The sequence below is a fragment of the Crocodylus siamensis genome, chromosome 3 (genome assembly GCF_052110815.1).
Source record: "Crocodylus siamensis isolate JL-2025a chromosome 3, ASM5211081v1, whole genome shotgun sequence".
Lineage (NCBI taxonomy): Eukaryota > Metazoa > Chordata > Crocodylia > Crocodylidae > Crocodylus > Crocodylus siamensis.
The window spans coordinates 28424017-28450960 of record NC_143397.1 but is presented as its reverse complement, the minus strand read 5'-3'; the positions used below and the strand labels follow the sequence as shown (position 1 = coordinate 28450960).

The following is a 26944-nucleotide window of genomic DNA, read 5'->3' as shown; positions in this document are numbered from 1 at the left end:
GTATCAAAACCAGAAGAGGCAGTAAAAATCCTGCAACTTAATACAGAGAGATGGGGATTATCACCAGCCTCTACTAGATAATATCACCCCAATCTGCATTTAGTTAGCTGTGCACTATAATAAATATCTGATGGAGATTTGGGCTTTGATGCTTTGGTTGGCTTTATTTGGTCAGAATCTTTTGAATGCATGTCTAAAAATAGCCAAACTAAAACATGATATTTCAATATATTTGTTATCAACGGTCTCTGATAGGTGCCACAATTGACAAGGTTTATCTTCAGCTTCAGACTTATTTGTTCTCAGAAGACACCATGGTTTGTTGCATTTCAAATATACAAAAGCAGCTGGTTCATGGCATTTTAAAGAGATAACATGTAAAATATCATAACTGGAAGAAAGTGCTGGTTGGTAACTACTCAATCCCAGAATCACTTTGGTCATCTGTCTTGAACAACAGGGCAATTCCACAGGCTTTAACAGAGTTACTTTAGTCTCACATTTGTGTAAATCAGGCATGAGGTCCAGCATGCGTATGCATGTGTAAAATCATAAATGAAAATACCATACTTTTTTTAAGTTTTAATAATATTGATAATAGTCTATGCCTTATAAACAGGTGGAATATATTCAAAGCAAATCAGATATGGTGTTTACTTTGTCTTCTGAAAAACAAAACTGTTTGGTGACTAAATTTCAGCTACAAAAATCTAAAAATCTTATTCTTTGACAGCCTTATCTCAGACAATGGCAAGCTGCATCATTTACTTTCCAAGACAACAACAAGTTAAACTGTTTCTCCCAATATTTCACCACCTTTGCAGAACTTAAATAATTTAACTAAAATTATCAAGGAAAAAAAATCAAATCTATTTTCCTGCCTATGGAGACCCCAAGCATATGCCAGAATGTAGTTAGATATAATATGCATAAATGACACTTGAACTGAAAATTTTCAGGGTTCAGTCTGAAAGAGAATATACTAACAGATACTGGAAATTTTTGTTCCAAATACTTTATCTACAATTGGCATGACTAATTCAAAAAAGATAAAAGAAAAACATGTTCCAACCTACTATAGAAACCAAGTTCAGACAACCAAGAAGTTGAAATATGAGAAAGAAAACCCTCTTTCACCAGCCATGCAAGGTACCTCCACAGACTCTACAGGAAATGAATTACATTGCTGAATCCAGCAGACAGTTTCTATGAGGAAACCCCAATTCTGGTATTTGCTTCCTCACTTGACCTGCAGGTCCTGGATTTTTTTAACCTTCTTGGACTGCTATAGTGTCCATCTCGTCTTGAAGATACTTTGTGGGATGACTGCAAAAGGAGACACCTGGGCTAAGCACACACCGTTATAAAGCCCAAGGCTGAATTAATTTAATTTTTGCAGGTTTGTCTAAGCTGCGTAGATTGAACTGATAGGCAAGTGAAGACATTTACTTTTGACTCCAGAAATGCAGCTACATGCCTGCAGTGGCCCAGGCTAGAAGCTGCGGGGCACTAGAGTATGTTTCCATGCTCTGGTGGAGCAGACAGCTTGGGCGAAGGCTAGTCTGCTTGCCCTGTGAGCAGGCGATTTGTAGGGTAGGAGCAAAGCATTGTGGGATGCTGGGGGACTATGAGTTAACTTGAATTTGGAGGGAATATGGGACAGAAATTCAAGAAATGGATTTAACCTAAATCAGTTAAGTCTGATACTACATCTATCCAGGTTTAACTTAAACCCAAATCAGCCACTTTGAAAGTGGCTTATGTGAACTGAACTTTTGTGGTGTTATAGATTTGAATCAGTTTCCAAACACTTATACCGAGTGAGGTGTCATTTCTGTTCCTAGCCCTGGAGAGTATGTCCACCAGTATGACTGTGTTGAGTTTAATTCAATGTAATGGAAGTGACAATTTCCTATGTATTTGGAGTGGTAAATCCAATTTGATTTTCTAGGAATAAGGCTGAATGCATACAAGATCCACGGAGTCCTAGTCACATGCCAGAATTCTCAAAATAAATGAATGCTTGTGGTGGCCAATACAAGGTGTTGAGTGCTGTCTTGACTTTGGAACTCACAATCTCCACAATGTCAAATCTCATGGGTGCAAGTTTTCTTCAGGCTCAGTTTGCCAATGGACGATGGGGTGGGATAGTTGTGAAGGATACAGCTGCTTTATGTACAAGAAGGACCTTCTGCCAGCTGGAATGCACAATAATCAATAAACCAATTCTAATGGGGATACGTTGCCTTTTAGACCCCTTGTAGCATCTGCCACTGATACAATTAAATACATTAAGTTAACAGTTTTCTCCTGATAGATTTTTCACTGCTTCATTAGCAAGAGCACTCAGGGAGGATCAGGTTAGTGATAAAGTAACATTAATGGTCTGCCTTGTTAGGCGATTATCCCTACTTCACAAGAATCTTTAATTCATGTTTCACTTTCAGCTGGCTCACACTAACAGCAGAGAGAAGAGCTTCAGTTAAGGAAGTAATTTAGTCTCTTTAGAAAGCTCTTGGATTCACTCCGCTACCTTTAAGTAGAAAGCAAAATGTAGCTATTAAGGCAACTTGGCACAATATTAAATTCCAATGTTGTGCAAAAAGGAACAGTTCAAGTAAACTTAATGCCAGTCAGTTTCTTATCAGGACTTCTGACCATGCTGCTGCCCTAGAGACAGACAAGGAACTCCAGCAGGAGGACAGCTGACAGATTTATAGTTTGGAAGCCAGTACAGAACTGAGGGGAATGCCAGAGCTGTAAGCATCATTTAACTGCCCCAGAGGATGAACACATGGGATAGGATATATACGACCAAAGACCGTGTATGCAGCTGACATCTTCAGATGTCTGCATGGAACATGTCTTATATTTACTATGCAGCACTGACAAGGCAGATGATGAGCTTGCTCCAGCCCCCGAAAGACATCACATAATGCTTCTAGTGACTGCCACCTAGATCTCACCCCTGCTTCCCCCATCCATAATACAGCCAACTCCACAACCATATTAAATCCGCATGTATGAGATGCAAGAGAGTGTGTGCTACAGTTTCAATCAGGAGTGTGCTATGTTACATCAGAAGCTATGGATGGGAATTTGGAGGTAAGACCTACGGTGGATATATTTTGATGGTGGCAGCGCGATCGACAGATGCATTAACTCCTGCAGTTCCCTGCTGCTGCTGGAGGTGGTCTGGATCCAGCCTGTAAGGAGCTCATTGGTCCGGATCTAGCTTGGGGGACCAAGTGAGCTTGAAACCCCGGTACAGATACTATGCCGAGAAACATTTTATAGAGCTAATGTTTTCACTCGATCTGAGCCTTCAAGAGGCTGAGAAGTAATACATCCCTTCAGGTCCTCTCTCTCAATGTTCATGGGGACTGTTTTGGATCGCTGTTTTCCATCATCTCAATGCCTAACTAAATAGATGAGCCAGGGCAAAACAATGCTTTTCTGTCTCTCCAGGCTCCTCAATTATTCTATCTAATGCACTGTAGCATTTGCCTATTCTGTTTCCACTTTACTGAATACTAAATAGTCAGTTTTTAACAGTCTGTATGCCATGCCACTCCACAGAAGCCATTGAGACGACAATGAAATAGAGGTATCATAGTATCATAGTATCATAGTAGCTAGAGTCGGAAGGGACCTAGGTAGATCATCTAGTCCGACCCCCTGCCTTGGCAGGAAAGAGCACCGGGGTCAGATGACCCCGGCAAGGTGCTTATCTAACTTCCTTTTAAAAATCCCCAGGCTAGGAGCCTGCACCACTTCCCCTGGAAGCCGGTTCCAGGCCCTAGCCGCCCTGACTGTGAAGTAGCGCCTCCTAATATCTAATCTAAACTTACCCTCCGCCAGCTTGTGACCGTTATTCCTGGTCACTCCTGGCAGCGCACGGGGGAACAGGGACTCCCCCAATACCCGCTGATCCCCTCTGATCAGTTTGTAGCAGGCCACAAGGTCCCCCCTTAACCTTCTCTTGTGGAAGCTAAACAGGTTCAGGTCCCGTAGCCTCTCCTCATAAGGCCTGCCCTGCTGACCCCTGATCATATGAGTGACAAGACAATCAGACAATCTAAAGCCAGCCACAAGAGGTACATCCATGAGTCACCCCATTATAAAACACAAAAGGTGACTACTGGTGGTTCTCTGCATTATCATGCATAAAGCAAAAATCCAGTCTTTAAATCTCCGGGACAACAGGGACTGAGAGGACTTTCAATGTATCAACTTTGCTTTTCGGGAGGGGGAAAAAAAGGATGCAGCAAGGCAGATCACTATATAACTACTCTCTGGGATGGAAAAGGACATGTGTGGGCTCTGTACTGAGTTCCATTTTGTCCTCTTCAGCTAAAGAATGAGACCATAAATGAAGAGTGTTGCAATAGCTGGGGGAAAGGAAAACATTGCAGAGTCAGAAGTCAGTGCACAAAGGCAAATGCCTATGAGCAAATATTTACACTGTGGTAGATATGAAACAACCATTCTTGCTCATTTGGGAAATTCACACTTTTCCCTTGATCCCTGCCCTATTTCAGGGCTGCATGCTTCTCTATTTATGCTGACTCTCTTTAAAGAATTCGTTCCCAACCTTCTTTTCTACTGGGGATTGGAAAACTCAAAGAATTTTGGTGGGCCGGGTATAGAAACAATCTAATTTACATATTTAAACATAATTTTTACAAGGGGTGGGGGGGTTGTGAGGATCGGAGGCGGTTCTCTTCCCTGTTGTTCAGAACCTCATTGCCCCTTTTCACGGAAGCACTCTTTCAAAAATAACAATCCAATGAAGTTTGCTTGATCATCTCTTAGCCACTGCGTTTGATACAGAAGTGACTAGCCACAGTTACCACAGTCCAAGTTCAAAAGCTAAAGTCACAGTCATTGGCCAGATGAGGACATTCTTGCTCAGCTAGTCAGCAAGGTGTGGGCATGGCCTGGGCTCAGAACTGTTGCTAGCAGTGGTTAAAGCTTGTGCCATGACCCGGCAGCCAACCCTTCTCGGCCTAATGCTGGGCCGCAGCACAGTGGTTGGGAATCTCTGTTTTAAATTATCTCAAAGGCCTGCAACTCCCTGCCCCCCCCCCCCCAAAAAAAAAAATTGATAATCATCTAAAAGGGAGTGTGTTGGTTTGGCAAGCAATTTATCATAGTTTCAGTGCCGTGAGCAAACCTGAAAATGTATATCTGTAAGCAGTTCTCATGGTTTCCCCAGGACAAGGGAAATCTGTGGGGCACATGCCAAACACAGATTATTTTTGGAGAGAGCTAACTGAAACTGCTCTCCATTTCCTTTGAGCATCATTATTATGAATTGTCTCTATTATACTAGCACTTGTGAGGCCTTCTCATCAGCCAGGACCTCACTGTGTTGGATGCACAGAAGAGAAAGATGGATTAGCATTAATCTCTTCAAGAGTTGTATTACCCTTTTCCAGCACCTTTCTTAGAGCTGTTAGAGGAACAGTAACACAGGAAAAATAATGAGGCAAAGTGAAAATCTGACATCACTTCAATGTGAGTGCAACATAAAGGCTGTGGCTACTTGTTTATACCTGATCTTACTCTCTATCAGTAAGTTTCCAAATGTCCAGGTCCAGGAATTTATCGTTGTTAGTACCAAATGTTGGCACCCCTGTAGCTTCATTCTCTGCAGGTGACTTTGTATTTTAGTTCTGTTGTCCTGGGCATTTGCTGCCCCTCCAGATTTGGTATCACCAAAAAGCCAGAGAATGACTGAATTCATTATTTTACATTCCCCAAAACTGAACAGAGGTCTCATTAAGAGACTTCCATTTATATGCAGCAGTCTACACAATCAGAAGTAATGAAGGAGCTCTGAGATGAATACAAGTGAGCTGTGCTTGAGGACCAATGAATGAACAATTGAACCCTGCTGCTAAGGCAAAGAGGCTGCCTTTTTTTCCCCCAACTGTGCATGCCTCATCATTGTGATGGAGTTGGTGTCTCTGAATTACTTGGAAGGGTTCCATGGACGACAGACAGTGTGAGAACAATCATGCTACTTTAGTCAGAGAATTTTAATTACATTTTCAGAAGTGCTTATCAGTATCAGTGAGATGAAAGACTACCCAAACCAGTGATTTATTCCAACAGTTCCAAACAATAAAATACCACATAATACTGCTAACATACAGTACTTTACCATTGCTACAAGACCTACCCTGCCAAGGCACAGTGGCGTGCTGAAAGATCTATGCATCACTCAAGAGCTACAGGTTATCATTTTGGGCTGTTGAACTAATATGCTGGCTTCTAAGACTAAAGCTATTTCTTGAGAGGGAGAGAGAGAGAGGAAAGAAACTAAAAAACTTGTTGGTTACAAAACTATAGAGGGCTTGCATGCCAAGCTTGCAACAGGAGTTAGAGAAACAGAAATGCCCACTGGTCTTTTAAACAAAGCTCTAAGCATCTGGCTTCACTTAGGTTCAAATGCCTTTTTATCATATGTGAACTGTATGTTTGACTTGCCTAGTATTGTATCATTTGACTTTGCATATTCAATTAGTCCCTAATCAAATGCTAATATATAGCTTTGGTCAATTATTTAATGAAGATTCACAGTCAGAGGATAACCACAGTTTCTCCGTATGCTGTGGGGGCAGGTAAATTATCCTCTTTTTTCTCATACCCAGTAGTGATGCTGATGCTAAATTGGTCATGGAGAAGATTATGACAGTTTTCTGTTCACATCCACTCCTACTTACATTGCTTCAGGATGAGCTTATATCAATTTTCCTCTAAAACAAGAATTTGTGAACTAGAACCAGGCAGAAGAAATCTCAGACTGTCAAACTGTTTATATGGAATGAAAAAAATTAAAGGAATCAGAAATAGAACCACTACTGGTTGAGAAGTATCTGTAAAACTACTATTACATCTCTGCAATACTGCTGTCTCTGGGAAGGAGCAAACGTGATTTTCATGCTGACTTCCCAGGTATCTGATCAATGGAGGCAGGTGTCCAACAACTTTAGGAGCAAGACTCTTCCATGCCCTAGAAAGTGTGCACTTCTGCTTCCCAGAAACAAACCTACATACTCAGAATTCCAATTACCACATTGCAGGCTCTGTCAGATAAGGCTCCATGGTGGCAAAATGCCATTTCAAAGTCCTAAGCTATTTAAATTTTGTTTAACAAGTTTGAGATGTAAACAGCTAGTAAGATATGCCTCTTGTGTTTCAGCCTTAAGAACAAAAACAGTGGGTCATTTCTATTGTTTTCCCAACCCAGCATTACACACTTTAGTATCAGGAGATAGGGAAAATGAAATCTGCAATACAACTAAATAAGATACTTCACGATGTATCTGCATGTGCCATCAGCTGGGGAGAGGTATCATTTGTTCTTAAGGCAGAAAGGCCTATCTTCAGTTAGGGGCTGCTGGATTTCATCATCACTACAAAATGCTACAGTCGAAATGCTGCAGGGAAATGATCTTGAAGGGAATGCTCAGAGATAGCACCTTAGAGATTCTACATTACTGAGAGCATTTCAGTAACCAGAGCGGATCCATATGAATGTGGCCATTGCTGTTATATTTAAAACTTTTGCAAAGTAACATTTTAAGAGTTAGGCTGTATGCCTCAGCCACTGGACAAATTCAGGGGTTGGGTAGCAGTACAGTAACTGGGGAGGGGGTGGAGGGAAGGGGAGGTTAGGGTAGCAGCCCCAGTTGCTGCCTTTATGGGGGCAGAGGAATGGGGAGAGGGCAAGCAAAAATAGCAACCACTGCAGAGACGGCTGGATGTACCATTGCCATGAGCACTATGGTGGCTGGCACTGTCCAATGAGCCACAGCTTCTCCGGCTGCAGAGCTGGTCCTGCTACACTTCCATTGGGTAGGCTATGAACCATTCCACAAAACTGAATGGCAAATGTTCAGTCTACCTTCCCCTGAGCCCCACCCAATACACCCCATATATCTGGGAGGTAAAAGGACAAGGCTCATTTCTAACTCTACAATCAACAAGACTATTCAGACTGTATTGCAGTTAGCTGCATAGATTTTCACTCTTTTGCTTTTCTTAACTGTTATTCTTGGACAGGCATCCAAGATGCCAGCAATGGATTTGAAAATATCTTTGCTTAGTTTAATATTTTATTATTTCTTAATAAATTAATTTGGTTATACAATGCACATGCTTAAGAAAGGAGGCAAAGACAGAAAGTTGCATCCAGAGAGATTAATAAAATACTGAACTTTCTTCTAAACTCACAGCAAACAACCAATAGATGTGTACAAGGAAAAAAAAAACAGCATCACATCCCTGTATCACATTATTTTACATGTCACTATGCAATTCAAAGATGTGACTGCACAAAGTATTAGTTATTTTCTTTGTTCTCCTGGATCACTGGTGACATGTAAGTGCTGCCAGTGTGGGGAGAAGAGAAGGACGCAACTCTGTGCCACCACTGCAGTAGAAGGGGGGGGGGGGCACAACTATGCCACTGTCCCCACTGCTGTTGGCCGTTGGGCACAGCCAGGCTGCAACCTTATGCCCCATGGTTGGGGCAGAAATCGTGCTGCCACCCCCACTGCTGCTGGGCCGTAGCTCCAGCCAGGTTGCAGCCCCATGCCCTTCTGTCAGTGCAGAAATCAGGTTGCAGCCCCATGCCACCCAAAGTGCTCCCCTGACATCTTGGCAATGCTCTGGATACTTTCTTAGTGATGATGTGGATGCTGCTTGCCTTCCAACAGTGTCCAGTGCTCTCCCCATGCAAAAATGTTGCCCTCCTTTTCACCCATGGTGTGCAGGACAGCATAAATTATAATAACGTGAATTACACTGGCAAAAGTGGAATTCAACTGATTTTTTAGACAACACAATCTTGCCTGTTGCTTGCCCATCATACACTCTACCATCATTGTCATGCAAATGTGAAGTATATATATTTAGACTTTCTTTTGTCAGGCGCTCTAATGTCAGGACATAGTTTAATTAGCCATAGCAGCAGATGACAGGAAAAGTCCCTTAACAGTGGTCAGAGACAAAGTGCTGACAACTTTATTAGGAAAGAAGCAGGTTCTTGCTTGTCCAAACAGGGAAATATTAGCTCACCTCTGTACCTTAGCAACATGAACTTGTCTTTTCAGTCAACCAAGGCCTGCAGGACAATCAATGCTAATGTGCTTCTTGTGGCAAACAAACTACAGGCACACAAGTGCTATTGATGGGCCAAGCAGTTGAAGCCTGTGGTTTCTCAATACCAGCTGAGGTCAGCCACATTAGCTATGCCGATCACCTCAGGATACACCACAGCATTAATCATCTCCCAAACCTCTACCACTATACTATCAGCAGATTACTTGTCAACAGCAAACTGGATAGTCATGAACCTATGGCAGACTAGCGTAGCCAACTTCCAGATGGCAATAGCAACTGGGTCTCAAAGTGGAATGGCTTTCCTCATTTGTGTGTCCTGGTCCTGGTCGGGTTTGTGCCTTCTCACAAACTCCAAGGAGAAGTTCCAGAGCAAGTGATGCTCACCAGAACCTACCAGATGATGCAAGCCATGCCCTGCACTAGAAGAGAGTTTACATACGGAGAAGCAGTGCTTGCATCATGCAACAGGTATGTCCACTCTGCCACATCAACATCAAACATAAATAAACTTCTCCCAGACTCAGGACTTCCCTCGAAGGGTAAGAAAAAGCCACCGAAGTGTCCCCCACTGCTTCTTCTAAACTTTGTCTGTAACTCATTGATGTAACAGGGTAGCCACAAACAAGAGCAGCCTATCTACCTGTTCCAGATCCACTGTGTGGCACAGGCTGAACCAGACAGAAGAAAAGAGCTTGCTGAACTGGACATGCCTCAGTTGCATGCGTTAGTGGGATAATTATGCTTCTGGCACAGGGGTTTAAGAAGAACAATCAGGTTCTCCCAATACACTGCAAACCAATTTTAAGAGCAGCTTGAGTGAATGAGGCACCTGGAGCCCTGGGATATGTCCCCCAGCATTTCAACCAAAGCTAACTGAAACATAGTTGCAACTGTCCAGACAACTGGAATACAGCTCTGCAGTGTGCATAATCACAGGAGAATGTGGGAAGTCAGTGTGTGTATGCTCAGGAGTCTGAAACAAGGTATACTCTGGAGTGCAGACTTGCTTTATGACCCAACCCCAGATTTGAGGCATATTTAAGTACAAACTGCTCCAGCAATTTCAAAATTTATAGCTTTCCTGCAAGTTTCTTTGCAACCATGTGTATCCTAACCTGTCATTAGAATTCCTGGGATGTGTTTTACTCTGTTACTACTGCATTTAATTATATAGGCATTGCCTCATGGTGTCAAATGAACAATGAATATGCATACTTTCATTAAACGCAGCAGGCAAAATCACCTGTAGAAAGCTATCCCAACTCATCACTTCTCCTTCCTTCTCCTCCTTCCTTATTCATATCTTTCATACACAAGGAAAAACAGATTACAGTAAAAGCTCCATTATCTGGCATCCATGAAGAATGGTGGATGCCGGTTAATCTAATATGCTGCGTCCGGTGCACCAAGGCTTTCACTCCCTGGCATCAGTGTGCCAGGGGACAGGGAGGGGGCCCTCATGCAGGCTGCTTTGCTCCAGGCCGCGGTCCACAAGGAAGAAGTGGGACTCGACTTGCGGTGGCAAAAGCAGAAGTGGGACTTCCGGTTTTGCTTTTGCCGCGTCCCTCGGAAGGAAGATTTGCATTGACAGAAGCTGGCTAATGGAGCATTCCAGACGGTAAAGTGCCGGATAACATGGCTTTTGCTTTACCTGGAGATAATCAGAGCAGTGTCTGCTAGGGACCTGAGGTAGGGTGGGAGTCAAATATACTCATTCTCTAAGAATAAGCTGCCATCAGGACCCATTTCTTTTCTCATCCATCAGCTAATCTTAACGGTTGCAGCAAGCAAGGGGAGGAGTGGTTACACAGGCAGTCCAGACACCTAACAAGATCAGATCTTTCTAGAACCAACCCACCAGCCTGAACTTGACCCTAAATTCAACTGGCAGCCAGTACAGAGCAAGAAGCAGAGGCAGAACGTGCTCCTTGACCGAGCACATTTTGATAAGCGTTTGGTGCAAGCGTCAAATTGAATTTCCAAATCATCTGGTGACATAAAGCTCATTGCAACAATCCACTCTCAGGGGGATTCAGGCATGAATCATTGTGGTAAGATCTGCATGAAAAAGACGGAAAAGTGTTAAAAAGGCCTTTGGCAGTTACACGAACACCCAGAAGCAACAAGACAACCCAGTTGCAAACTGCAGTAAGGAATAGCAGGCACACTCCTTCAACAGACAGAGCTGTTATACAAAATTGACTAGTTCTTTTGGTTGCTTCCCTCAACTGTAATTATTACCTCAGCTTTACCTGGACTTAACCTGAACCAGGCAGTCCACATACGATTTATGGTCTCCATTAGACAGATATATTCTATTGGTAGATACCCAGGGTTATATTATAGTGGTGCACCGGAACATGGATTCAACTCACAAGGCTAGGAGAAGCCCAGGGTTCAGCAGATTTAGCAGTTTTAAAATATGACATCAAATTTATATTCCTTTTTTCTGTTTTAAAAAGAAGATTTGAACAAGTTGAATGGGGAATATCAAGAGAAGATGGTGCCCAGGATTACTGATTAATTTGATTGCTTGTATACTTTCCACTAAGGCCAGAGACAGACATAAACTGGTTTGAGATCAGAAACCAGTTTAAACTTGTAACAGAACAGACATTCAGTGCACATAAACCAGCTTCAAAATGGCCGAAACTGGTTTGTGATAAACCTGGTTGAATGTAGTATCAGACTTAACTGATTTGGGTCAAACTGGTTTATGCAATGTCTGTTCTAGACCCCTTGCTGGTTTAAGTAAAACCAGGCTTCCCCAGCATCCCAGCATGCTCTCTGGGCAGGGTGTGCTCTGCTACAGAGCTGAGGTAGTCCTGTTCCTCTGCTCTCTAACCAGAGCAGGGACAGGACATGGCAGGACACAGGCCAGCATGGTACCATTAAGGCAAAGTGGGCAGGGAGGGGATTAATTCTTCCCTCCTTCCCCTTCTTCCCAGCTGCAGCTGGGGTCTGCATGTCAGCCAGGAAGCAGACGGGAGGGGGCTGCAGTGGTGGCCCCTGGGGCTGGCAGACCCTGGCTGCAGGGCAGAAGGGACCAGAAGGGATCTTCTCCCTGCCCCCTTCACCTTAACAGGGCCATGCCAGGATGGTTATCTTGTGGTGCAGGGAGGGGGACTCTGGTCTGTGCTGCGGTGGACTCTTCCCCCTCCTCTTCTTCCCCCCAGGGCAGGGAAGAGGGGCTCTGTGGGGTACTGGAGGGGCACTACTCCTCCTCCTCCCCTCCCCCCTTCCACTGCCACCGCAGGGCTGCTCTATGTGAGGCTACCCGGCCCAGGAGTGGGACTCTTCCTGTAGCAAAACCCCCAGTTTTTTTTTAAATGCATTCCCTCCCCTACCCCAACCATTTCTGACTTTCTCTCTGCCCTCCCTATCCCTTATAAGTGATTACAAGTAGTACTAGGTAAGCTAAGTTCTTGTATACTATTATTATAATAAGCCCCTTTTTTAATATATTGTAAATAGTGTTCTGTTATGTTCGTATTGATTTTTACTGTTTTATATTGTATTATATTGTATTCCTATCATTTGTGCATTGATTTTTATTGTTTCATATTAATATTGTATAGTTTAGGCCTGTGTCTGTAAAGTGATGTCAAGTATCCAGTCCCATCTTGTCCCCATGCCCTGTTGTGTAAGTATGTTGCAATTCTGTAACCTCTCCCATGTAAACTGGTTTTCCTTGAATGCCTGAAACAAAAGAGTGAATGGATGAGTGAAACACAATGATAGCAGGACCCCCTACTAAATCACCATGCCATCAAAACCAATACCTGGACCAACGACTCAGCCATTGGAACCACCCTCAGCCTTCAAGAAACAAAAGATGAGGCAACCCAGCACTGTGCCAAGGCTGTATATGCTCAGTATGAACATCTGGAACCTCTGGAACAGGACTGACATTGCCTGGACAGGCCCTCCCCATAGGAGATCACAGGTCGTCTGCCCCATAAGAAGGGGTAGTGAAGACTGACTCCTTGGGGCACCATCTTCACCTGGACCAGACCCGCTCCACGTCAACCCCCTCTCCACAACACCTGCTGGAGAAAGACCCCGACTGACCATCAAGGACCCCCTCTTAGCCTGGGTAGGTAGCGATCACCCCCCACCCTCTCTTCAATCTAGGACTTGGACTCTGTTTCTCTTCCCCACCTGGACTCCAGCCTTTCCGCTGAGTCTCCTTCTGCTGCCATTGTGTGAGCGCTTGTGTGAGTGTGTGGGGGAACTAAGCTGTACAGTACAGTGTTCGTTTAAGAAAACTGTTATTTGGACCCCTGAGTTGGGTTTTGCTTTACTATGGTTCGGCCTGCTCCAATCTCTGCTCCTCGCCCCTCTAACTTCTGTCTCTTTTCTCCTTCTCCTGCTTCTGGCTCACCGCCACCTCCGACACCTGTCCCATGCTCCTGTGGCTCCAGCCGTCCTGAGCTCGTCTCTGCCTGCAAACCCCTGTTTCTTTGCTATTGCCCCATCCCCACTGCCTTTTCCCCTGATCTCTGTTGCTGCTACTGCCCCATCCCCACTGCCTTTTCCCCTGATCTCTACCACTTTCTCTTTAGCTACCAAGCACCCCAAGCATAAGTACCACAGGCACCAACACACACACACACTGTCACCTGAGTCAGTGTTTAACCTGTGTGTATATGTGTATATATGTGTGTATTGTGTATGATTTCATGTCATTACCATTACAGCATGTATGTGCTTGAATTGGTGCATGTGCCTAGACTGGTAATCTTGGATGTGTATGTGCCTGAGGCGGTAGTGTGCGTGTATGCACCTAACTGATTTATGTTTGTATACATACAATTGTGTCACGCCCTCCCATCTAACAGCATGATATTGAGATCCTGAGCATTGGCCTGACCCACAGGGTAGCATTCCCATGCGCTTCACCCCCTGCAGCTACACTCAGCTCCCCATGCCCTGGCTGGGCAGTGCTGCACAGAGACCCCCTCTCACCCTCCCAACTCACCCCATGAGGAGGAAGGCTCTTGCAGTGCTCGCTGGCCCGGACCAGCCAGGGCAAAGGAAGCAGCCGTAATGGAGCTGCAGCTGCCAAGGGTGACCCCGGCCTTGAGGCCCAGCCCAGCCTGGCCTGGCCTTGGTCAGCCCCGACTAAGGCAGCTGCTTGGTGGGCCATGGGGGCAGGACCATCCCTGGTGGGTGCAGCTCAGTGACAGGGACACCAGCACAGCCGGGCAGCTGCTTCCCCTGTCAGTGAGTGCAACCTGGTGTGTGCAGCCAGCAGCTGACGGGGCAGCGCTTACCTGGACCGGCTTGGGAGCAATGCAGGCCCAGAGCCCAGCAGCTGCCTACCCCACGAGTCCCTCACAGTGCCTCCGAGTGGGCTCAGGTAAGCCCTGCCCAGCTGGCCGCTAGCTGCACAGGCCGGGCTGCCCCTGTCACTGACCCGCACCCACTGGGGGTGGCCCTGGCTCCATGAAGCAGCTGCCTTATCTGGGGCTGAGCAAGGCCAGGCCGAAGGGCCAGGGCCACCCCCGGCAGGTGCAGCTCTGTTCTGGCTGGGCCAGGCCGGGGAGCACGGCAAGAGCCTCCCCTCTCCGTCACGCAGCCGTGGGGGGAGGAGGAGGAGTGGGAAGAGTTCCCCCCATCACTGAACAGCGCCCCCCCTCCCTGGGCGTTAGGGCCGGGCAGCATGCACAGAGACACCTCGGTGGAGGGGGAAGAGTACCTCTCAGCATGGAACACAGCCCCCTCCCCGCCCCTTGTGGGGGGAATTGGGGTAGCGTTCCCATCTGGGCACCGCTGCAGAGCCCCCTCCCTCAATGGTGGGGGAGAAGAGGGGGAAGAGTCCCTCTCCAGGGCCTTGCAGTGCCCCCCTCCCCAACCCATGGCAGGGGGAAGGAGGAGGAGGGGGAAGAGCCCCCCCCCCCCAGCACCAAACAGAGTCCCCTTCCCTGCTCCACAGTGGTGGGGGAGAGGGAGAAAGGGGAAGAGGGCAGCCGGGTGTGCCGGGACTGCTCTCAGCTGTCAGGAAGGCGCTGGGATGGCAGAGCTCTCCCCTCCTCCTTCCCCCACCCACCCCCACAGCAGACACTCCCTCTTCCCCCACCCTCCAAACCCTGCAGGCCCAGGTGGGGGTTTAAACCTGTCTTCAATCTTACTCAGGCTTGCCGGGGCCTGGCCACAGCCCCCCTTAGCTCAGCTTCCCTGTTGGAAGGGAAGGGCTACTTTAGCGCCCCTGGGCTTCTGGTCTGAGCTACTGCGGGCATGTGCTGAATGTCTATCCACTTGCAAACTGCTTTATTCTCTGCAGGTTGGACTAACCGGCAAAGATTAAAACAATTCAAGCTCGGGACAGACATTTAAATGTTTGTCCTTAACCTGAAGGACCAAATTTCTCCAGTCTCTCTTTTTATTGATGCAATGAAAGTGAACCCAGCTCTGGCACTTAAGTGATACAGCTTGGTTGCTGGCATTACCTATATATTAACGTCTTCTTCTTGGACTACTAGCCCTCACTGTTGCTGTATGTTAAATGCAGACAAGCTGCATCTAATTGTTTGTAGTTTAACAGGCATGCATAAGGAAGAATTTGTCCTGAGCAATCAAAGCAGAATATTTTACATAATCTGAGCTTTCCTCTAATTTTTGTTCACTATCCAAGAATAAATTACAAGTTCCAGTCAGGATAGTCACTGAGTATCAAATGATAACTTATCATAACTCTATTAAGGCCCAACACTAAGCAAAGCTGTAAAATTAATTTATCTCGCAAGAATGTAATATTCTTCTTCACTATCTTTGACTTAAAGAACTTAACATAGAGATCTGATGCTGTGTATCCACAGTAATTTTCATTCTGCAGGAAATTGGTATGGGCCTGGTCTGAAGTCTTTACGCTGGTCACCATGCCCTCCAAAGTAGGAACAATCACACAAAGAACCACCAAGAAAAACTACAGAATTTTACCCTCAGATTTCCTTGAAATACAGAGAAGCAACACAGTTGTTGATACTCTTTCCTGATGTATACATAAAAAGTACCACATCCTCATCACCTGTGGCCCTAGCCAGACCTGAAGGGAGATGTCACAGGTCTCTAGGCCTGTTCATTGCAACCAAATCTCTGTGTCAACTCTGTGTCAGCTTATCAAGACTCATCTATGACTGTATGGCTCCAACAGGACACAGTGTACAGAGTGAAGGCACAGAAGAGGGGGAAGAATAAAGGACACTGCAAATGCACTCAGATACACAGATCTCACAATTTGTCTGCTCTGCGAGAAAGAAGATGCTGTATAAAAGACAGGAGAATAAGAGCCTGATCCAAAACCCTTCAAAATCTATGGATAAACTCCAATTGGCTCCATATCACCCTACATTAAAATTTCTAACGTCAGTGTTTAGTGCAGGGGTGGGCAAAATGTGGGCTGTGGGCCAGATGTGGCCCACCAGGCTATTTTATCCAGCCCATGGGGCACCTAAAAATTTAGAAAATTAACATTTATCTGCCGCTGGCTGCCTGTCATGCAGCCCTCGATGGCTTGCCAAAACTCAGTAAGTGGCCCTCTGCCCAAAATAATCGCCCACTCCAGTTTAGTGTTTACTAGGTAGAACAAGCTGAAAACTAAACTGCAGTCAGCTTTAACTACCAATTTCAGAAACCGAATAAAATCCTAGGAGAACAAGAAATCCAAACTCTTTGTACATTTAGATTTCTAACACTTTCAGCAAGAAGACTTCCTCAGCAGCTCAAGAGCAGAAATTGAATTACAGCTTACAGAACATCATACAACAGCTCCCCTTTCTTGGGGCTTACTCCACAAAGCTCAACTCCTAGTACTTTTTCACAGCAACATAATTTTATCACAGTCATTATGGTTATTAGCAGACTCAAATATGGATTCTTCTTTTGCATAAAAACAGCAGCAGGCTCTGTCTTCTCATTTCATCCACTTCTGCAGAAAAAGTGGTTTTTAAGGGAGGGAGGGATAAAGATGATTGCCTACCCAAACACTCCAAGAAAATCATTTTCTAAGATTGTGAAAGGGATTTCTTCTTGTCTCCATGATTTGTATACTAACAGAAATTCAGAGTTTAACACAGGAGCTCCAATGAAATCTGTACCCACTGTTCTTGGTTCACCTACACAAAGTTTCCCAATACAGAAGATTTCAGAGAAGCTGAAAAAAATAGTTACTTTACATTTTTCTGTTACATTTTTTTTCAACCTTTCATCATGTTCTCAAAATTGCAAATGATTTAAGCTAAGTTTCCTGATTTTAATGAAAACTCAACATTTTCCGTTACATAAAAAGCCTTGCTTAGGCAACGATGCAAATTCTCTAAACTACATTCAATTCATTTTTTTCAACAAGTCCCAAGAACACCTGTACAAGCAGAAGAGTGAAGTCACAGTAATTATTTCATGAAAAGATTTCTTAGTAACTTTTTGATTGATTTGCCAGGTCTAAAATAAAGGGGAAATTTGAAAAGGGGAACATTGATAAGGTCAGTCAAGTAGCTTGGGTTTTATCCTGCTTTCCTTAAAACAGAGTTCTGGTTTAAATGAATAAAATCTTGGCAGGAGTGAAGAACACAAGGTTGGGCCCTTTTGGATTAAAATCTATGTTCATATAGCAAAATCTACTAAATCAGGTCAAAATGCATGGGCAATGATGGTTAATCACATAAACTGTCAAATTACTTGGGTTGTCAAAGAATGGTTTTGCTTTCCCTGAATGATGGTATTTTACCCCTAGAGACAGAGTTTATAATCCTCCAGTTATATCACAATTCAAATGTTGTTGTTCAATTTAAAGACAGTGGTTCCTTTCAACTTGTCACTGATTTTTCTTGAAGACTGGCTGAGTTTGTAGACTGTAAAATTGTATTTAGAGAAATAGTTAACTTGGATTTTAATTAAAAATCTTAAATATAGATTTCTATCAGTATTGTTCCCCAAACTATGTGGGATAGCTGAAAGCATTCCGATTGCTCTCCATGACAGCATTAGTTCATAGGTAATCTTTGTCCCTGAATCATTACCTGAAAACCATGACAGTAAGTAACTGGAAACTGAGACCTTTGATCTTAGCTTGAATGTAAAGCTGATGTAGGATCTCTCTACCCTGCTACAGATATTTTAGATCACGTATCCCACTGATTTGCACCTTACATTTAAGCTTATGCAAAGTAGGTGCAAAGTCTAACAGTCATGATTACTGTGTTCTTTCCCCTCACTTTATACACTTCTAAATAACTACATAGGACATAAAGCAGTGGAGAAAGGCACTTCCCATGCCTTAAATGCAAGTCTTTGTACTAGGTAGGAGATGGAAATAGGTGCCACAGTAGCTCCTTCATTCTGGAAACAATAAGTTATGTGCTTACACACAAATATTTTAATTCTTCTATAACAGGGGTGGGTAAAGTGCAGCCCACAGGCTGGATGCGGCCCGCCAGGCCATTCCATCTGGCCTGTGGGACCCTAAAAAATTTAGAAAATTAAAATTTATCTGCCCTTGGCTGCCTGTCATGCGGCCCTCGATGGCTTGCCAAAACTCAGTAAGTGGCCCTCTGCCCAAAATAATTGCCCGCCCCCATTCTATAAGCACGTAACCTAGGTTTAACTTCACCTCACTTAGAACTCCCATTCAAAACTGCACCCCACTCTCATATCCTCCAAGTCCTCCACATACTGTTCCCTTCTGCCACGCGTGACCCATGCATGACACTAAAAACTTCCCTCAAAAGTATTCCCAAGTCCCTACTGCTAGCCTTTCTCTCCCTCCAAGTAGAACTGCATAGGCTATATACCATTACACACATATAGGGAACAAATTTAATATCTTAATTCTGGGTTAAAATTGTAAATCTGAATAAATCCAGATAGAGGATCAGTATGCCTGGACCGTGCTTGGTTATATATATCAGAGGAGCAAAGGAGTCTGTTATGAGTGACACTGAAGAGCATAGTGAGGGGTTTTAAAGGCATATGAATTAAGAGCATCTTAACTAGTTTTCTTGATGATTCATTGATTGGAAATGAACACAAACACAAACACAAACAATGTTACTCTGAAACAGTAACCCTGTACTGGGGTTTGCACACATACATTCTCTTTAGTACCAAATTTAATAAATGGGGTTCTGTTTAAATGAAAAGCCCTGGGAGTGAAAAAGAGAGCGTTATGCACCTCCCCAGAGTATGTGCTCACCATGTGCTCCCCAGGTCAATATAAATAATGCTCATTAATTACAGGAACAGCCTGCCCTAAGCTTTTCATACCTCATTAACTCTAGTTTGCTGTTTTGTGAAAGCCTTGCATCTCTAATATCAACCTGATATTGACAGGACTAAGTCAGGTCAGAGCTGCTTCAGAAGCCTTGAAATGGATGACTTCTATCTAATCAATTATGCAGTTAAACAAAGTGCAATTAGGTTACAAAGTACAGAGTGGGGCTGAGAGATGCCAGACACTTACGCAGTCTCCGCAATGTGAGGAATAGGTAACAAATTGGGATCCACACTGTTATGCAGTCAAGCGAAGCATGCAGTAATCAGTATACACATATATGTATTATGTATGTACACCAAGTATTCTTATTAGCCCTTTAAGATTTAACAATTTGGAGGCAAAATAGATTAGCCAGCATTTGGTAGGTGTTCATACAACTTGTGGGATGCAAGAATTCACACAACTGCTTTCCAGTCTCACCAGAGATATATCCCAAGAACATTATTTCATTTGGGTTAAATGTTAAAAGCTTAAAAAAAAAGGTCTCACCTGATTATACAGCCCATCAGCTCTGTTAAGCATTTTTTAAAGTTTATATTATCTAAGGCACTTGTTAAAAATAAAGTTACTATTGATAACATAAGTAATTTTTCTTTTAAACAGTGACTCATTTGTAGAAGGTCAACAAAATGTCACGTTAAAATGTATTTAGCATTTCATAAACTGTAGCTGATATGATATGGAAAACATCTGTCTCTGTGTGAGGATGGCCTCTGATTTACGGAGAGAATTCCTTTCTCATATACAGAGGAACATTCCCTCAGAAATAAGTTGTTTTCTACATATCACACATGTCAAAATGACCTGTAAATAAGCAGCCTTTGCATGCAGAGAACTTCGCTGGGGATTCATATACACTAAATGAAGATATTGCCTGTGGTAAACAAGCTGAGCACAAAATGTTCCTTCAAGCCTCGCCATAAATCTTTTCCTGCCAAGCAAGTATCTTATTGCATCAGCCTCTCTGCCTTTACCACTATCTGTGGTGGCTGCCTCAGTGCCTCTTTGCCTGCTTTTCTCACATTTCCCTCTCCCTTGGAACACTATCCCAACTCTACTCTTCACTCAAATCTCTTCTAATATCTTCAGTGACAGCCAGCAAAAAGGGAGCCTATAAAAAAAGATACTCGTAACAAAAAGGAAAACCAAACTTGTATTGACCTGTCATGATATGAAGTGCTTAACTGAGCGCAACACAAGTAAATTGTGGTAACCTGTCCCCTTGCCAATCCCAGCAGTAGCAGAACTAGGGGTAGGTGAGTGGGGTACCAGACCCAAGTACCAACCTCGAGGGGGCACAGGATTATTGGCTGCCGTTGCTGTTTGCCTGGCCACTGCCACTGCTCTGGCTGCTGCTGCCATCTAAGGCAGGGGTTGTCAATCAGGGCTACGCATACCCCAGGGCTATTTGAGAAGACCCTAGGGGATAGGCATGGGCGAGCAGGGACGGAGTGCTCCCACGCACCATCCCACACTGCCATGCAGGTGCCACCCACCCAGTCAGACGCAGGGGCTGAGGGAGGCTTGCACGGGGCGACTGCTGCTGCTACACATTCGGCCACGGGTCACCCCACGTCCAGCCGTCGGGAGTACACTGCTCCGCATCCAGTTGCGGGGGGTACACTGATCCAAAAAAGTTGAAAACCCCTGATCTAAGGTACAAAAATGGGTTGTCAGGCCTCTGCACCCTGGCATCAATACTGGTTTTTCTCCTCTCTTCACATTATTTTTGGTAGCAAAATATCTAGCAGCCCTAAAATTAAATTTCAAACTCGTTGCAAGATTTCATAGATTTCATAGACATTAGGGCTGGAAGGGACCTTGGAAGATCATTGAGTCCAGCCCCCTGGCCCAAGGGCCAGAAGTCACTGGGTTCAAAGGATCCCAGCAAGATAAACGTCCAAACATCTCTTTAAAGGAGTCCAGAGTAGGTGCTTGCACCACCTCTGGTGGCAGTCTTTTCCAGGCCTTAGGGGCTCAGACTGTAAAGAAGTTCTTCCTTATGTCCAGCCTGAAACGATCTTGGAGGAGTTTGTGACTGTTTGACCCTGTCATCCCCTAGGGCGCTCTGGTGAACAATCGTTCCCCCTGATCCTGATGTACACCTCTTATATACTTGTAGGTAGCCACCAGGTCCTGCCTGAGCCTGTGCTTTTTCAGGCTGAAGAATCCCATGGCTCTCAGCCTCTCATCATAAGCCCCGTTTTCCTGCCCTTTGATTATTCATGTGGCTCTCCTCTGGACTCTCTCAAGCTTCTCCACATCCTTTTTGAATTGCGGAGCCCAGAATTGGATGCAGTACTCCAGCTGCGGCCTCAACAAGCTCTTTGAGCTTTCTTCTGACTAATAAAAGGTAGTAGAGCTGTAAGAGTTGAAGTAATACTGCTCAATTTGCTCTCTCAGTAAGCCATCTTCTTAACTTCCATTCCAGCCATGTCAAATAACAGTGATATTCCAAATACCAAAGCCTGACTTCCTGTTTAATATTCTAAATGTAACATACAGATCAACAACAGGCAACTTTTGCAGTAATGAAAAGCTTCACAGTCAATTTGACAGATGTTGGACCCGCAGTTAATTAGTATATTTACTTATATAAATTTATCTTGGAAGTAAAAAAAAAAATCTCACTTGCCCCTCCCCTTCAACCTAGGACACCAAATTCTCCAATTACACCTCTTTTTCAAAGACAGGATTTTGCCACTTTTACTGATGTTTAAATCAATAGGGTTATTTGCAGAGTACTGTAAAGGCATGGACAAATATACATTTTAGCTACTTAAAAAAAGAAGGAAGGAACAGGTTTTGGAATTGAGCTGTTATGTCTGCACGATCCTCTAGTCACAGAACTAGCTAAACTGACCCAGCCTTGACTATGAATGAAGCTACAGTTGTATTGTTACTAGGGATGTACAGATAAAGATTTTCTTGGCCAATACCAATAGCTGATTATTAACCAGCCACAGAGGCTGATACTCATCTGATAACCAATATTTAGTAATAAAGCTGGTCGAATGAGCTTCAGTTCAAGTGCCCCCACCACCATTTCTAAGCGTGGGGATGCTGATACAGGAGACAGGGCAGCATTTTAATCAGAGCAGCTATTGGAGACACTATAATTAAAGCACCCCCATCCTCCCCCCAGAGGCTTCCTTTCCACCGGGGGAAGGACCCTGCTGTACACAGTGAAGGGGAGCAGCTGCCACATCCCCTGGGGCGCAGATCCCCAGGCACTGCGGGTCAAGTCATGCTGGGCCACGCCAGGCTGGGCTGCTCAGCTCTGCCTGCTCCTCCCCGCCCCAGTCACGTCTGCAGTTTTCAGTGCCTTTTACGGAACCTACCCCTGCCCCAGCCCACACCACACTGCACCAGAGCCCAGGACATCGCAACAGCTGGTCCACTCCAGCCCAACCTGGCCCACTGGTGAGGGGATGGGGGTGTATCTGGGGTTACCCCGGCTCACGGGAGGGAACACAGGTGTCTGGGGGTCCCAGCTCCATGGGCAAGAAAGAACACAGGCATCTGGGGGCCCCGGCATAATTAGTTATCAAAGAACATTATTGGGTACAACAGCCAAAAAAAAGAAGCAATAATATTAATTTTACTTTTATCTGTGCCAATCTGATATGCAGCTGATATATTGGTGTGCCTCTAATTGTTACAGTAGCATGCAGAGATAATGTTTGTACCTTATTAACTTGAATTGGTATCCTTCAATACCAATATAATTGTTACATCTGTCTATACATTAAATTGCTGTTAGCATAAGAATTAGTGGAAGCATCTAACCTAAGTTTATAGTTTTCTCACCTTGTCACTATAGGAATTTCTGGTAGCCAGACTCACTAACTTTCTCCTTTAAAAGAGAAAAATGTGGGAAAGGATGGGCTTCCCTTTGCAGGCTGGCAGAGTTCCAGCCTGCAAGGGGCTGGTAATAGTTTGAGGGTGATCCAGCAGGGGGCACCACTTGCACATGCATGCACACTCATTCAAGTGGTAGGCAGGCAGCATTGAGAGCAGCTCCTGCAGCTCCCCACAGGTAAGTGTGTGTGTGGGGGGAAATTGAGGCCCCCATAGTTGTGGGGGGAGGAAGCTGGTCAGGGCTGGGGGTGAAGCTGGGCCACCGTGTAGGGCCCAGGGCAGAAATGCATGGCCACAGGTCCTGGAACAGGACAGAGCCACGGCAGCTTGCCGGGGGGGGGGGAGGGCTGGCTCCCTGCCACTGCATGCACTCCCAGGTGTGGGGATGCAGCAGGCACATGTCCCCCAGATTTGTGTGTGGGGCAGTGGCAGATGTGGGCTGGCGGCTGCGATATCAGGGTTACCCCTCTCCCTGAGGCCTCCATGACCTTGGCATGGCATGGCAGAGTGGGGCAGGAAGGCTCTGTACCACTTCTGGGAGCCCTGTGCTGCCATGGCGAGGCACCCCCTGGCCTGCCCTGCAGTAGTGGGTGTGATGTTGCAAACCTGTGCCCCCCACTGCTGCCAGGCAGGCAGGAGGCCTCACCACGGCGGCACAGGTATTCCAGCTGTGGCACTGAGACGCCCTGCCCCGCTCTGCCCCACCATGTTGGGTCCTGCCTGCTGTGCTGCAGAGGTCGCGGGGGTAGGGCAGCACGGTGGGGAGCCCTGAGCCTGCAGCCACCCCCCCACAGGCTCCACTCCAGCCGTGCCACCTGTGGGGGAGAGAAAGCCTGGCTCCACACTCCACTCTGGCAGCAGTAACTGCTGCCTCCCACAGGTGGCAGCTCAGGAGCTACTGTGGACCTGGCTCCGCAGCCCTTGCAGCTGGGGGCCCCTTCCAGCAGGGCTGTGGGGACAGGGGGCTGTAGGGGGAATGACAGGCACCAGCAGGGCCAGAAGACTGTGTTAGGAGTGAGGGGCACCAGCAGGGCTGGGGAGCTGTGGGTCCTGAGTGAGTGGCACTAGCAGGGCCAGGGGGCTGTGGCTTGGGAGTGAAGGGCAATGGCATGAGCAGGGTATTGTCATATCAGGGCTGCTCAGTGCCACACAGTAGCTGTGGATGGACAGCCACAGCTGGATCCACATCCTAGTGAGCGAAGGGGGCTGGGGGAGCTCTGATTTTCCATGAGAGAAAATCTAAAATCAAATGTCAAAATGTATAGGTATTTAGAATTTCTTTTTATTATCGTGACTGAGGCACTGATAAGCTTTAAAACTGGAAATATATCAATAAAACACTGTGTTAAACTGATACCTATATACAGTGGTATTTCATTTTAATTGCGGAAAAATATGGATTTGTGGTTTTTCAATCAGAGAATTTGCAAGAAGTTTAAAAAAAAAAAATCAGATAATTTGCTATTTTTAAACAGAGAAAACCAGGATCCTTGATAATTACAGCTATTTTAAAATAGTGTGTCTGATGATTGCCAAAAACAAAATATACAAACAAAAAAGTCCAGCAAGTTTCAACAGCAGGCTTCTCAGAAAACACCTTATGAACAGCTTTGTTTGTACACCCTTTATAATTAAAATGTACATGGCATCTCTTATTGGCCAACAGGTTGCAATTCTTGTTATTCAAGGCTTAGATGAGGTAGAGGAGATGAAAGACATTACATTCCTGTTTAAATGTTTCTGTGCCATTCTGTAAAGATTTCAGTAATACTGCTGTACTTTAAAGAAACTCAACAACACAATGTAATCCCAATCCACTTGGCTCTTATTATTTTAAGGACTGTCTTTTAAAAAGATCTTTACCGTCTCAAACAAATATCTTTAATAAAGCACAGAACTTTAATAAAAACACATCTGCTATAGCCAGCAGAGATTTAAACACAGATGAGCGTGCTGATCAGCTGCTCCAGTATCTTTTAAACAGCTTTTAAAAAATGAATTCAAGTTAAACACCTATCCACTATACATACTGAATAATTGGTCTACTCTGTCTTTTAAGAATTGCTTGCTGGCAGGCTGACAGGGTGATTTATCATCAAGTGGGACCAAGGCTGGGCACGAGGCCACACTCCGTGTGCAAAGAGACCGGCATCAGTGTAGCTATTTCACACTTACACCAGTGCAACTAAAAGCAGAAATCTGGCCCTTGTGGGCCGCTCCTTGCAGCGATGCCTGGAACCAACCCCAGCTCTTACCGAGCAGTTCATAAACACGAGACTCCAGAGGAGACGCTCGGGGACTGTCCCAGAGAAGCAATTGCAGTAAACATCTGCTCGCTTGGGCCCTAGCCTTCGGGCTGAGTCTGTGCAGGGACCGCGGTTCAGACTCCTAGCAGCCCACGCCAAGACTTTAACAACACAGCCCAGCATACTTGGGCTTGTAGTGGTTGTTTCAAAAGCAGCCCCTGCTCCCTTGCGGCTCACGTGCCAGACTCCCAGCGAGTCACGCCTGGAAATCCGACCGCAATTAGGGAAAGCGGAGCCGTGCAGGGCTGGAGGCGAACAGCCCGTCCCGGGGGCCGGACACGGCTGCTCCAGGCAGCAAGAGCTCGGCAGCAGACTTTAAAACACCCCCCCCCTTTGAAAGCTGCGAGGCCTGGGGATTAACGCACCCCCTGGAGCAAAGTAGAGGGTTTCGCCACGGCAAAGACCGGCGACAGCTTCCAGGGCGCCGCTCCGCCTGCCCACCCGCGCCGGTGCGGGTGCGGGTGCCGCCCCGCGCACGGAGCGCCCGGGCCCGCACCCGCCTCCTCTTCGGGCCCAGAAGTGCGGGCTGCCCCCCGGGGCGCTGCTGGAGCCGCTGCCCGTCGCGGCCCCTCGCCTGCGGGACGGCCGCCGCCCGGGGGCCCCACGCGCATCCTCAGCCGCGGGCGGGCAAGGAGGAGCCGAGCCGAGCCCGCCCCGCCCCGCCCCGCCCCGGGCCAGGCATCCTGGCTCCCGCCCGCCGGCCGGCTGCCTCCGCGGGCGCCTCCCGCACGCACCCAGCGCGCCTCCGGCGCCGCTGCCCGACAGCCCCGCGCCCCGCACTCACCGGCTCGGCTCGGCCCGGCCCGGCCCCGGCCCCGGCCCCCGACAGGGACCCGCGGCCCCGCCCCCCGGCAGCAGCGCCCCCGGGGCGGCTCCATGCACCGGCCGAGACTTTCCCGGCTAAAAATAGAGGGGCCCCGCGCTCGGGTTGCAGCGCCCGCCGCCCGCCTCACCTCACCTGGCGGCCCGCCCCGAGCTCAGCCGCCCCTGCCCCTGCTCCTGCTCCTGCTCCTTGCCATGGCCGCTGCGCCGCGGTGGCAGCCCGGGGCGGGGAGGGTCCCGGGCGCCGCTGCCTGCAGCCGCCCGCCGGCCCGCGGCGCGTGTGGCTGCGCCGGGCGCCGCCTGCAGGCAGCTATTGGCTGCTGCTCCGCGCCGCCCCGGCCCGCCCGGCCCCCGCTCCGGGGAGCGCTGCGCCCGCCGCCACCGCTGCCCAGATGCGGCGCTGGAGGCGAGCGGGAGCGCGTCGTCCCGGCCGTCCTGCCCGGGCCCCGAGCCCGCCTCCTCCCGGCAGCCGCGGCAGGGGCCACCAGGGTTCCCCAACCCAAGGCGGGCAGTGAAGCCGACTGGGTCGAGAACAGCCGAGCCAGGA

The 26944-nt window shown here is 46.6% G+C and overlaps 1 protein-coding gene across 5 annotated transcripts in view; it reads right to left on the bottom strand.

Annotated features, from left to right (window-relative positions):
• GHR (growth hormone receptor) overlaps positions 1 to 26713 on the bottom strand; it is a 205078-nt gene extending 178365 nt beyond the window's left edge. Inside the window, exon 1 of one of the 5 annotated variants that reach the window (XM_090038015.1) lies at positions 26529 to 26713. The gene's annotated coding sequence lies outside the window, so the exon portion shown is untranslated. Of the gene's footprint in view, positions 1 to 26359; positions 26459 to 26528 lie in introns of those variants that run through there. The other 4 variants (XM_090038014.1, XM_090038010.1, XM_090038011.1 and 1 more) reach the window with 4 other exon arrangements.
• Between the last annotated feature and the right edge of the window lie 231 nt (positions 26714 to 26944).